The sequence below is a fragment of the Dipteris shenzhenensis genome, chromosome 31, assembly GCF_047967505.1.
Source record: "Dipteris shenzhenensis isolate YYH24624 ecotype China chromosome 31, Dip_SZ_1.0, whole genome shotgun sequence".
Classification (NCBI taxonomy): Eukaryota; Viridiplantae; Streptophyta; class Polypodiopsida; order Gleicheniales; family Dipteridaceae; genus Dipteris; species Dipteris shenzhenensis.
This window is the reverse complement of record NC_141626.1, coordinates 40,125,451-40,138,570: the sequence shown is the minus strand read 5'-3', so window position 1 is coordinate 40,138,570 and position 13,120 is coordinate 40,125,451. Positions and strand designations below refer to the sequence as shown.

The 13,120-nt window shown below is 46.0% G+C and overlaps 1 pseudogene; it reads left to right on the top strand.

Annotated features, from left to right (window-relative positions):
- The first annotated feature begins 3,177 nt into the window (after positions 1-3,177).
- Positions 3,178-3,785, top strand: LOC147881454 (calcium-binding protein KIC pseudogene; annotated as a pseudogene).
- Positions 3,786-13,120: the final 9,335 nt, after the last annotated feature.

Below are 13,120 nucleotides of genomic sequence, written 5' to 3'. Positions count from 1 at the left end.
GTCCAAACAATGGCTAGACATTCTAGTTCTGTGGTGGCATACTTTTTTTGAGAGGGGTTAATGAGCAACTAAGGTAAAGGATGGGTTGTAACTATGCATGATCATCACGTTGGAGTAGAACTGCACCCAACCCTTCGTCGTCCGATGCATCAGTTTGGATGATAAATGGCTTGTGTGAAGGTCAGGATGGCGTAGCACAACATCTTCCTTAAGGATTGATTAATTCTTTCAAATGCTTCTTGGCATTTAGGTGACCAAATTAACTTAGCATGTCTTTGCAACAAATCTCCAAGAGGTCCTGAAACATGGGCTAATTCTAGAATAAAGTGTGTGCTGAAATCAACTGTGCCAACAAGTCCTGGTAATTGCTTCACTTTGTGAGGTAGTGGGAAGTCGTGCAAGGCCTTGACCTTGGCGAGATCATGGCATATACCATCGTGTGCAATGATAAATATGAGATAGCATAATTTAGATTGAGCCCATTTGCACTTGTGAGGATTGAGCTTCCAATTATATTTTTGGAACAGTTGGAGAACTTGCAAAAGCATAGCCTTCTGTGGGTGTCCCATGATGAAGTATGAACAAGCACATCATCATGATAGACTAAAACCTTGCCTTGAACAATGAGATTGTGCAATACAAAGTTCATGACTAACTGGAAAGTGCCTAGAGCATTATTGAGCCCAAAGGGCATCACGTTAAATTGATAGAGCCCGAAGGGGTACGAAAAGTTGTTTTGAGATGATCCTCAGGCTTTGCAGGGATTCGCCAATAGCCGGACTTTAAGTCCAAAGTGGTAAAATACTGGGAGCCTGCCAAAGAATCTAGTATATCATCAAGGCGAGGCAATGGATACTCATCTCGCACTGTGACCCGATTGAGAGGGTAATAATTAACACAGAATCGGTAGGTATCATCTTCTTTACACATCAAGTGAGGCTCACAAGCCCAAGGACTTTTAGAAAGTTGAATTACTTTGTTGCGCAACATATCGGTGATGTGGCTTCTGAGTATTGTGATCTCCTTGAGGAATCTACGTTGTTGTGGCATCAAGACTGGTCATGAAGAACCCGTGGTGGGAATGTCATGGAATATCTAGGCCATAGTGGTTGAAGGGATCGAACCAGTAAAAGCAAAAGGAAATCATGACAATAGTTGTTTGATCTCTACCTGATGAAAGAGATCCTTGTGTACAAGGGTGAAAATAGACAGCAAGTCATTGAGACAAGAATAGAGCCAGGGGATCATAAGGCCATTGCACAAACGAAGACATTTGTGATTGTACTCAATGATAGCACGCTCAGCTAATAACCAATCGCATCTGAGCATCAAGGGAAAGATTTGATGTGGAAGACAATAGTGTCAATCTGAATGGAAGATCCTACTAAGTGAATGCTGAGGGTGGCACCAACCGAAGCATGTACGTGAGTCAAATTATCACCAAAGGTGATACATCAGGGTAGGAGCTCATAAGTAGAGACATGATGACAAAGAAGAAATGGCTAAAAAGAAGAAGTTATAGAACTACCAAAATCAACTAGGACCAAGAGAGGTTGACTCTTGAAACTTGCCTCAATGACCAAAGCAATAGGAGGAGGAGTATGATTGGAGCCGGATCCTCCTTCACGGGTCCAATTGGTCTTTTCTCGAGATGAGAGAATCAAGGTCCGTAGCCTTTTGGGCATTCTATAGCAGCTAAGCAAGACAACAATATTTGCGAACATGCCCAAATCGGTTGCAGTTAAAATAGCGGGACCGCCCTTGAGCATCACGATCTAGAAATCGAGGTCGAGCGGTTGGCCGTTGTTGAAATGTCTTTTAGAAGCATTCTTTAAATGGTCGATCTCCATAGGCGTAGGGGCTAGCGGAACATGAAGGATAGGTCGGAGAGAGGGAACCTTGACACTCGCTTTATTAGTGGTGAACTCAATGCATTGTGCAATCAAAAGGGCCTCATTCAAGGTCTTGGGACCTTGATCTTGAGTTCTCTGAGAGATGTCAGAGCGAAAGCTTGGACTAGAGAAAAAATAATTTGACATCTTCGATCATGTTAGGATCAATGCGCATTAGGAGATGCATAAACTTGACACCAAATTGGGAGATGACTCATTCAGCATCTACTTGAGATCGTTGAGCTAGGTCAATGCATCTTTGACAGTGTTAGTACCACTGAAAGCATGGGTGAGCACAGGTACAAGATGAGGCCAAGAGTGTTTAATGCTCGCATTTAGCTGATTGTACCAAGCGGCAGCAAGACATTGAAACGCACGCTTAATCTCCTCGACCTTTTGAGCGTCGTTCCAATGGTGGTGATAGTCTATGAGATTGGCGAAATGGTCTCGCCACAGATATACGTCATCGTCAGTGGAACCAGAAAAGGGCTTGGCTCGTACTTTGGAGTCGTGGCCTAAGGTGGAGGCATGACGAGAGCTGCGCAGGGTGGTAAGGTTGGTGACATGGAGTAATATTAGACTGAACTAGCTCTGTTAGCAAGGTAGCCAACATCTATGAGGTGACCGCGGGAGTAGCAGGGGCAGATTCTTGATCCTCCATGGGGCCGGCGTCTCCACTACTTACGTGATAATCACGTACAAACATCTGGCGAATCCACAGAACGTAGAGCAGGAAGAACGAATACAGGGAGATGGACTACACGATAGTGCCAACAAGCTCTGCCCAAAACATTCATTCACTCAGGCTTTAATCTACTGAGCTCTAACGGCCTGTTAGCCTCAAATGGCTAGATTACATCACTTGATTCCATAAGCTAAACTAATGGTGCGCGCCATCCTGAATTTGCTGAAGAATATGCTACGAATTCGGTCGAGGTTCCACCCTAGGAAGGTTAGCATCGTCACGGAATAAACAAAGCCATTTGCATGACATCCATTAATTTTCTCTCGATGATTTTCATTTGCAAGTCAAAGGGGAGATTCAAGGGTTTCTCGAATATTTATTTGTCGTATTGTACCATGCTCCTTAGGGAGCTGAGGTAGCCATCTCAACTCCTCGTGTGACGTGTTAATTTGTTTAAAAAATAAAGTTAAACCATTTCAAGCCGAAAAACATTGGAATAAAGAAAGTCAAACTATGCTTCCACCATGCAGGGACGAGGAAGCTCCCCATTTCAGCATCATTTGCTTGCACCGCGTATCTACTCAGTGCTCACGAGTTGGCTTCGCAGGCCGGTGATCCCCTTTCCTTCCATCCTTCCCCTCTTCCTTGCTCCTAAATCCACCCTCTCCATGTTTCTCCTCATCCCTCCCAGCCTCATCAATGGAAAACTTTCACTTCCTCGATTTTCTTCCTCTCATGGCCCAAAAGCTCGGCGAACAAGGCCTCATGGAAGAGCTCACCCATGGCTTCCGCTTCCTCGCGGATTCTCACACGGGCACCATCACTCTTGAGAGCCTGAGGCGAAACGCCCGACATCTGGGTCTGCATGGAATGAGCGACTGCGAGCTCATGGAAATGATCCGGATGGGTGATACAAACGGCAGCGGAACTCTGAGCCTCGAGGAGTTCTGCATAGTCATGATCAGGTCTAGTCCTTCGTTGATGAAACAAGCGGACGAGTTGCTGGAACATCTTTTTGCTGTTGTTCTCGACGAGGATATGGATGATAGTCAGAACTGAACGCTGCTCCTTCTCTTCATTGGAGGCTCTCTTTCTTTATCGTTGCTTTTCGCTCCAGCGTTGCGAATGTGTCTGACGTTCGATACAACGCAATCAATTGGCTAGTACATTATCACTCCGTTTGGAAATGTGCCATTGTACATGTCGAGAATGCGCGTCTCCAAAGTGTTTTTGAGAGATCACGCACGAATTGTAATTGATGAGATATGACACTTTGTAAATAGGGAAAATTAGATTGGAAAATTTAAGTAGTAGAAAAAGGCTGTTGCTTTTTCAGCGCTCTCTCCCCCGTTTTCTTGTTGCCTCGATTTAAATCCTTTCAGCATTAATGTACTAGTTTTCGGCTTGTCCATAGGCATGGTTTGGTTGGGCTTCTTTCACTCTCTAGTGGACTTTAATAGACTTAATGTTAGGGTGTGCTTAGGCGAAGTGGGGGTAAGGTACACATTAGAGTGTGTTTAAGGAGGCCATGGGGGGATTTAATGTGACTGGATTTTTGCATACAAGTGGTGAGTTGTTAGCCCTTTGGTGAGGCTAAGGAAGGTTTAAAGTAGGAGGACAGTTGGGGTGGTGGGTTTTGGGGCAGGGCTTTAAACTATTTCTCTATCTCTAAGACATAGAGACCCTGCTTGCCACTCCTAGTCGTAGTTGATTCTTTTGATGCTTTAACTCGAGGTTCCATGAATTCCTTCACTCTGCTTTCACTTCCATCTCACTTTGTTATGTATTCGGTCTGCTACGGACTTGATCTTCTTGGATTGTGCATCGTCCATTTTGCTAGAGACGTGTCTTTTGAGGTTGTGCACTGTCGTTCTGTTGCGGATGTGATCTTCTCGAATCCTCAATCGTTTGCTTAAGTTGCTTGACTCTTTCTCTTCGAGAAGACTATAAGGTTGCGGTTCTGAATGTTTGTTTATGTGTCAGAGATCATTGCTTTATGCCTCAAAGATTATCTTCACAGCTATCTTGCTAGGTTATTTATTATTACAATGATGGGTTTAATTCATTGTTACAAGGACTAAGTGCTTATCTCGGGTTCTTCTCTTCGAGCAAACTATAAGCTACTATAACCTTATGTTACCTTATCACACGATGACCACCTGTCGACAGGCGTTGACCACATGACGACATCTATTGACCATGTGTCAACACAAGTTAGCCACGCGATCACACGTGTTCATCATCCAGGAGTACTATCCGAGGCAATCACGTAACGACACATGTCAACCACAGGTCGACCAGGAGTATTATGTCCAAAGTGATCTCATCAAGAGCTGCGCACATGGAGAGTGAGCTTAGCACATGGAGCAATCAAGAGTATTTACATTTACATAGTGGTTCAGTGATACAGTGGTGCAATGGTGCGGTGATCCAGCTCATCTTCACATGGAGAATTTACACCATCAGGCTAGCGAGTCATCTGCACATGGAGAATTTACACCATGAGGCTGGCGAGTAAGGGAGTTAAGAAGTCACCGTAGCCATCAAGAGAGCCAGCGGCGCAACGGCTATCCTCAATAGCTAAGGAGATAAGAGGATGACCAATGGGAAGAAAGAGGGGAGATTCTCAGCGAAGAAGGGACCCTCCAAGGGGGGGGATGAGGATGAAGGAGAAGGGGGAGAGAGGAAAATTCATTCAGCATTCGGCACTGGAGCAAAAGAGAGGAGATTTAGGAGAGATAGAGGCTAGAGCTACGAGCTCACCAAGGAGAGAATGTGGAGAGACGTGTGTGTACCCTCTATCTACTATGGGGATAGACCTCTGTATTCTTGTGACTTGCGACTTGTGACCTGGGGACACTAGTCCAGTGATATGTACTTTGGCCAACTCGGTCACTTTCTCATCTCTCTTGTCTCTTCTCGATATGGGGATTGTTCACCAGTGTAGGATTTTCTTATTCTGCTTATGTTGTGGAGTTCGTCGGTGATTGTCATTTAGCATAGTGCACTCGTACGTGGTCGTTCATTGTAGTATAGCATACAACACTCGCACACTATTGCACGGTGTGCTCTGTGCGATCCATTGCATTAGAGCAGTGCAAAACTCATGCTTCTCATGCTAATGGCCTTTGGCCTCCGGTAACAGCTCCGGAAGGATACGAACCCCTCCCCTCAAACAGTTTATGGTGATCACGGTGGGACACTGCTGGTATTGAGTAGCACGAGTGAAGTCGTGATCTAGGGTCCTAGAGAGAGGTCTTATGCCGAGTAGTTCTGAAACATTTGAAGGAGCTAGTGAGAGAACTAGGAGGTACTTGAGGAGAGTGGAGAAAAGACTTCCAAATAGACCAAACTAGGTATAAGAAGCATTACGTGCGATGTAAGTTTGCAAAGTCCTCAACTCGAGCACAAAGTGAACCCATTGGAGCAATAGCCAAAGCAAGTAACTTCATTGACACTCTCATTGACTTGGATCAACAGGAACCGTGGTGGTCTGATCTGGACTCCAGAGAAGAAGAAGTGGAAAGTGGAGAATAGGTGAAAGAAGGGGGTACTAAGGACGAGGGCTCCTCAAGGACTCATCAAGGTCAAGGCAGCCCCTCTCCTCCTCCTGCAATGATGTCTTCATCAACCACCTCTTCTATCGGAGTGGTGACTCCATCTACTCCCGCCTCGACCTCTTGTGGACAAGCTGCTACCTCATCTGTTATGCATAGCTCTAGGCTCCTAGCTAATCCTTCTTCTACATCTATCCCATTGGGGGATACTTTTGCTCTGGCCATGCCTTTACCTACCATGATGGTTTCATCTCCCTTTCCATCCACACCGGTGTTGCCTTTTCCACCACCTCCTTTCTTCCCTTCTGCCTACTCATCCATGACTTCAACTCCGTCCCTCTCTTTCCCAAATGCTCTCCCATGCTCTTTCACCCCCACATCTTCCATGTTCTCACCCTTTCCCTCTACAACACTGAGACCCCCCACTTACGCGCTACCATCTGGGTACACTTCCTCTATGACTACATCAGTAGTGACTTCCCCATTGTGGTCCTCCACAGGAGGAGTTGTCATGGTGGTCTCCTCCTTGGGAACACCAACACTCATTACAGCCCCATCGGGACTCCCTCCAACTCTTGCATCTTCTCCAACCTCTCGGGTGGGGATGGCCATTCTTAGTCCTCCAGATAGAGCTAGACTTCTTGAGCTACTCAACAAGGTCCACATAAAGACTCAAAAGTTCAAAGGCCACCTCCATGAGGATGTGGAAGCTCATGTGAGGAAGTTCCTCACAGCATGTAGAGGTAAAGGTGTGGAGAATGAGCATGTGTTCCTTCACATCTTTCCCTCGTCATTGGAGGATGCCGCGGATGTATGGTACAATCAATTTCCTCCGAACTACTTTCAGATGTGGATAGACCTAAGGGAGGATTTCTTACGTACTTTCAAGTTGGAGAAATTCAAACACATGATTGTCCAAGAGTTATCCACTAACACCATGAAGCCTGGAGAAAGCATCTCTGAGATTGTTCTATAAACTACAACTTTCCAGTTCGGCACAAAGTGCAATTCTACACCAGGAAAGAGATATTCAGTCCTGACAAGGATGAGGGCCTTGGCAGCAAAGTTGTCTGTGCCACCTAATGATGCTGTCATGAAGGGATGGTTTTTGAAAGCATTACCCCCTTCCATTGCTATAAGGTTGGTGGATAAACCCCCTGAACATGCCTCACTTCAAGACTTCCTAAAAGAAGCTGTCAAGATGGAACGGTCACAGTTAAGCTTTGCCTCATCAACGAATACGACCACCCAACTCCCAAGAGAGGAGGGGTCATCCGCATGGCAGCAACTCAAGAAGGAGTTAGAAGAAATCAAAGAAGGCCTAAAAGATAGAATAAAGGTGGATGGCCAATCATCCTTTGAGGCCCAAATTCGAAGTGGCCTTTGGTGCACAGAATGCAAGGGTTCTAACCATGGTTACTGGGAGTGCCCCTCCAAGCGAAAGGTACCTACTTCTACCTCATTTTGTACATTTTGTGAGATCCATGGACATGATGCCTCTTCTCTTGATCCCCGTCTTGCACGAGCATCCGAGCCACCTCCTCCTCCTGTGATGCCATCTCCATTGCTTCCGACTCCCCCTTTGCTCCAAGCTCTTGCCCCCAATTCAATTGGTTCCCCTTATTTCTATATTTAGCCATACTATGCCCCGTACCAACCACCTATGTCAGGAGGTGGCTATGGACCCTCTTATCAACGCTGTCGAAGGGGTGGTTTCCGAGGTCGACGTGGAGGTGCAGGTAGAGTTACAAACTTTAGAAGACCCATCATGTGTTACAAATGTGGCGAGTACTGCCACTACCAAGATGATTGTACACAGCCGTTCGGGGGACCCTCTTATACACAGTGCAACACAAACGACCACTACTCTAGAGATTGTCCCAATAGAAGAGTGGAACCCGCATCCCAAGTGAATATGGTTGATGTAGTAGTGGCGGGGGAGGGCAACAATCCCCATTTGATTGGCACAGTGTTGGGTGCTATGACTCGGTCACATACAAAAGGTGACAAATGTAAGGGTGACTCAGAGTCAACACCGGAGACCCCAGCATCAATGAGTTCTATCAGGAGGTGGTAAAGGGTGTCACGAGAGATCTTCAAACAAGTTCTAAAGATGAAGGTCGCACACCTCAGCTTCCATCCTGCAAGTCTAGAACTGTGAGGTTTGCAATAGAAGTGACAACCCTCGGACAGCACCAGGATAAGGAGGCATGAGTAGGTCCTCCCACTTTGTCCCCAACAGCACTCAACAGAGAAGGGGCTATGGGGACAAGACCTAGTCCTGCCCGAGAAAAAGGGAAAGGAGTGATGGAAGAGAAACCACTGGAGACAATGACTCACAGTTCAGACCTACATCCACATCCTCGTGTAAGCTTTGACCCTCAGCCAAAGGCTAGGAGGATGAGGTTGCAGAAGGCTAATGCTAGTGTCCACCACTACTCCCTATTTGAAGATCTTATGAGTTTCAAACCCAACCTCACTCTACGACAACTTTGTCTATTGTCCCCCCAAATCAAGCATCAGACTATTACATTTCTGAATCGCCTCCTAGGAGGTTGACATCTAGAGACATTATCGGCTCAGCATGGGTCTACACCAGACCACTTCTCTACCTACGCTACCCTCACTTGTGAAGAAAGTCCCAAGCTCACCGTGGAGATCCATGGAGTGGAGCTCAAGGACGTCTTCCTCGATGGTGGGGTGGCTGTGAACATTATGCCAAAAGGTACACTCCAAAAACTAGGGTTGAAGTTGACAAGTGATGTTCACTTTCAGGTACGCATGGCTGATCAATGCAGAGTAAAACCAATGGGTGCAGTCAAAGGTGTTCACATGAAGACTGGCGGAGTAACTTTTCTCTCCAATTTTTTTGTCCTTGATATGACCGAAAATGAACAAACTTACCCTCTACTTCTTGGTAGGCCATGGTTGTCGTCTTCAAAAGCAATTTAGGATTGGTCAACTGATGAAGTTCGATTGCCCCTGGGATCGACATCCCTCAAAATAGATATGGTCACAGGGCAGGCAAGGCACATACCAATAGAACTAGGAGAGGAGGATTTTGAAGAACAAGCCGGAGTTGAAGAGGAGCATTGGGCATGTGGGGATTGGCCCAAGGGTGGTGACCAAGATATCAATGAGGAGACAACCCTAGAAGAATTTGAAAGTTTGACCTACTTGTTGGATCGAGCTGATCAAGAAGACGAGGAAGCTGTCATTTTGGATTGGATGGGAGCTCTGGGCTCCTTAGCAGTCAACATGCTGGAACTATGCCAACAAGAAGATCAAGAAGAACACGTACTTGCAGTATCAGAAATCCACCCAGAACAACAAGGTCTGGCTGAACTAGTTTACAAAAGGATGCACTTTGGACTTTGCAATAGTCCACACATGTATAAGAGAATGGTCACTAGGGGTACTACAGTGGACACCACTGATCGTAGTGAGGACAATGATGGTACTATAGTAAACATTGAGGATCGTCCAGTGGCCAACATGGAGGACATTAGTCAAAATGATGTTGACAATACTATAGGATACAATGAAGGATCTACTGTAGACGAGGCTAGTACTGCACAACCCACCAATGGTACTCCAGAGTACAATCATGGTATTACGGTGCACAACCATGGTACTACGGTGTACAACCATGGTACTGCTGAGTGCAATGATTCTTCCAGACAAAAATGACAAGTTTGAAGCCTACACAATGGAATGCTTGTGGGATTTGGAAGCACTGGCAGAGCATCAAAGTGAAGCAGTTTTCGCTCAAGAAGTGTGGCAGAAGCAACAAAAAGCTTGGCATGACCGGAACCTCAGAAAAAGAAATTTCAAAGTCAAAGATTTAGCACTCTTGTATTCCAGTAAGTTTCTCAAACACAAACCTAAGTTTGTGAGTGGTTGGACAGGTCCATTTTTCATTACCAAGCTTATCCCAAGTGGCGGAGTCTACTTGGCCACTTTGGAAGGCAGACTCCTACCTGCACCAGTGAATGGGTCATGCATCAAGAGGTACCATGATCAATGAGAAAACACCCTCCTAGTCCTTCACCTTCCTGGTGACATCTTCTCCCTCTGAGTGAAGGCCACTTTCTCTTTCTACAAGGGTCCTCCTCTCTACCCCTGGTGCCACTTTCTCTCTCTCATTGGCTCCTCCTCTCTCCCCTTGATGCCACTTTCTCTCTCTACATGGGTCCTTCTCTTTCCACCCGAGTGTCACTTTCTCTCTCTAAGTGCGCCCTCCACTTTTCATCCCGAGCCACTTTCTCTCTCTAAGTGTGACCTTTTTTTTTCATCCCGTGCCACTTTCTCTCTCAAAATGACCACCCTTTAAATATGACCTCCCTTTTTCACTCTGTGTCATTTTCTCTCTCTAACTACGGCCTCCCCTTTTCATCCTGTTTTACAAAACCCTTCTCTTTCCACCCTCTGTCCAAGTTCTACCTCTCTCTTACAAAACCCTTCTCTTTCCACCCTCTCTCCAACTTCTACCTCTCTCTTACAAAACCCTTCTCTTTCCACCCTCTGTCCAACTCCCTACCTCTCTCTTACAAAACCCTTCTCTTTCCATCCTATGTCCAACCCCTGACCTCTCTCTTACAAAACCCTTCTCTTTCTAGCCTATGTCCAACTCTCCACCTCCCTCTTACAAACACCTTCTCTTTCCACCCTATGTCCAACTCCCTACCTCTCTCTTACAAAACCCTACTCTTTCCAGCCTCTATCCAAGTTCTACCTCTCTCTTACAAAACCCTTCTCTTTCCAACCTCTATCCAACTTCTACCTCTCTCTTACAAAACCCTTCTCTTTCCACCCTCTGTCCAAGTCCTACCTCTCTCTTACAAAACCTTCTCTTTCCACCCTATGTCTAACCCCCTACCTCTCTCTTACAAAACCCTTCTCTTTCCACCCTATGTCCAACTCTCCACCTCCCTCTTACAAACACCTTCTCTTTCCACCCTATGTCCAACTCCCTACCTCTCTCTTACAAAACCCTTCTCTTTCCACCCTATGTCCAACCCCCTACCTCTCTCTTACAAAACCCTTATCTTTCCACCCTCTATCTAACTCCCTACCTCTCTCTTACAAAACCCTTCTCTTTCCACCCTATGTCCAACCCCCTACCTCTCTCTTACAAAACCCTTCTCTTTCCACCCTATGTCCAACTCTCCACGTCCCTCTTACAAACACCTTCTCTTTCCACCCCCAACTCCCTACCTCTCTCTTACAAAACCCTTCTCTTTCCACCTTCTGTCCAAGTTCTACCTCTCTCTTACAAAACCCTTCTCTTTCCACCCTCTCTCCAACTTCTACCTCTCTCTTACAAAACCCTTCTCTTTCCACCCTTTTTCCAAGTTCTATCTCTCTCTTACAAAACCCTTCTCTTTCCACCCTCTGTCCAAGTTCTACCTCTCTCTTACAAAACCCTTCTCTTTCCACCCTCTGTCCAAGTTCTACCTCTCTCTTACAAAACCCTTCTCTTTCCACCCTCTGTCCAACTTCTACCTCTCTCTTATAAAACCCTTCTCTTTCCACCCTCTGTCCAACTCCCTACCTCTCTCTTACAAACACCTTCTCTTTCCACCCTATGTCCAACCCCCTACCTCTCTCTTACAAAACCCTTCTCTTTCCACCCTATGTCCAACTCTCCACCTCCCTCTTACAAACACCTTCTCTTTCCACCCTATGTCCAACTCCCTACCTCTCTCTTACAAAACCCTTCTCTTTCCACCCTATGTCCAACTCTCCACCTCCCTCTTACAAAAACCTTCTCTTTCCACCCTCTATCCAACTCCCTACCTCTCTCTTACAAACACCTTCTCTTTCCATCCTATGTCCAACCCCCTACCTCTCTCTTACAAATCCCTTCTCTTTCCACCCTCTCTCCAACCCCCACCTCTTTCTTACAAACCCATTCCCTCTCCACCCTTTCCACCTCTGCCTCCCTCTTATAAACACCTTCTCTCTCCACCCTATGTCATTCCCCCACCTCTCTCCTACCAATACTTTCTCTCTCCACCCTTTGTCACACTCATCTCTTTTTCTTCCATCTTCCATCATCCTGGTGATGCACGTCCAACCTATTTTTGGCACTTAGCTAAATGTGGCAGATATGCTAAATTTGGGAAATAAGCTAAATTTGATGAATATGCTAAATTTAGTGGATATGCTATTCTTGGTGGATAATGTTAAGTTCGGTGGATTTGCTTTTTGCCTCTCTCTCCCCTCCATCGGTTCTCTCCACCCTTTACACACCACACTCAAAAGCGCGCTAGTTTGGTGGCCAACTATCCTCCTCCCAACTCTCCTCTCCTTGACAACCAGCTCTCTCCCTCCTCCTTGGCAACCAGCTCCTCTTCTTAGCTCTCCTCTCCTTGGCAACCAGCTCTCTCCCTCTCCACGCAGCTCCCTCTCCTCCCTTTCTCTCCCTCTACTACCCGCCACCCTGCCCCTCCCTCCTCTCCCTCTACCGAACCTCCCCACTGTAAATATTAGTGTTTTACCTCAAGATGTACTCAATTTTTGTTGCAATTTTCCATGCTGTCCCTTATCACGCAGCAGTTTATTTTTCATGTTTCAACTTAATACAAATCTTAAATTACTCCCATGGCCAACCACATCGTCTGTAACATTTCCTTTTCCTACTCGATCACCATATCAATGGTTTGTAAGTTCATTTTTATTTTTTCTTTGACGGATTTGTCCTCCATTTCTATTCACCAGGACGGTGAATGATCGTGGCGAGGGAAATTGTTACCTTATCACACGACGACCACCTGTCGATAGGCATTGACCACATGACGACATCTGTTGACCACATGTTAACCATGTGTCAACACAAGTTAGCCATGCGATCACACGGATTCATCATCCAGGAGTACTACCCAAGGCAATCATGTAACGACACATGTCAACCACAGGTCGACACATGTCAACCATAGGTCAACCAGGAGTATCATGTCCAAAGTGATCTCATCAAGAGCTGT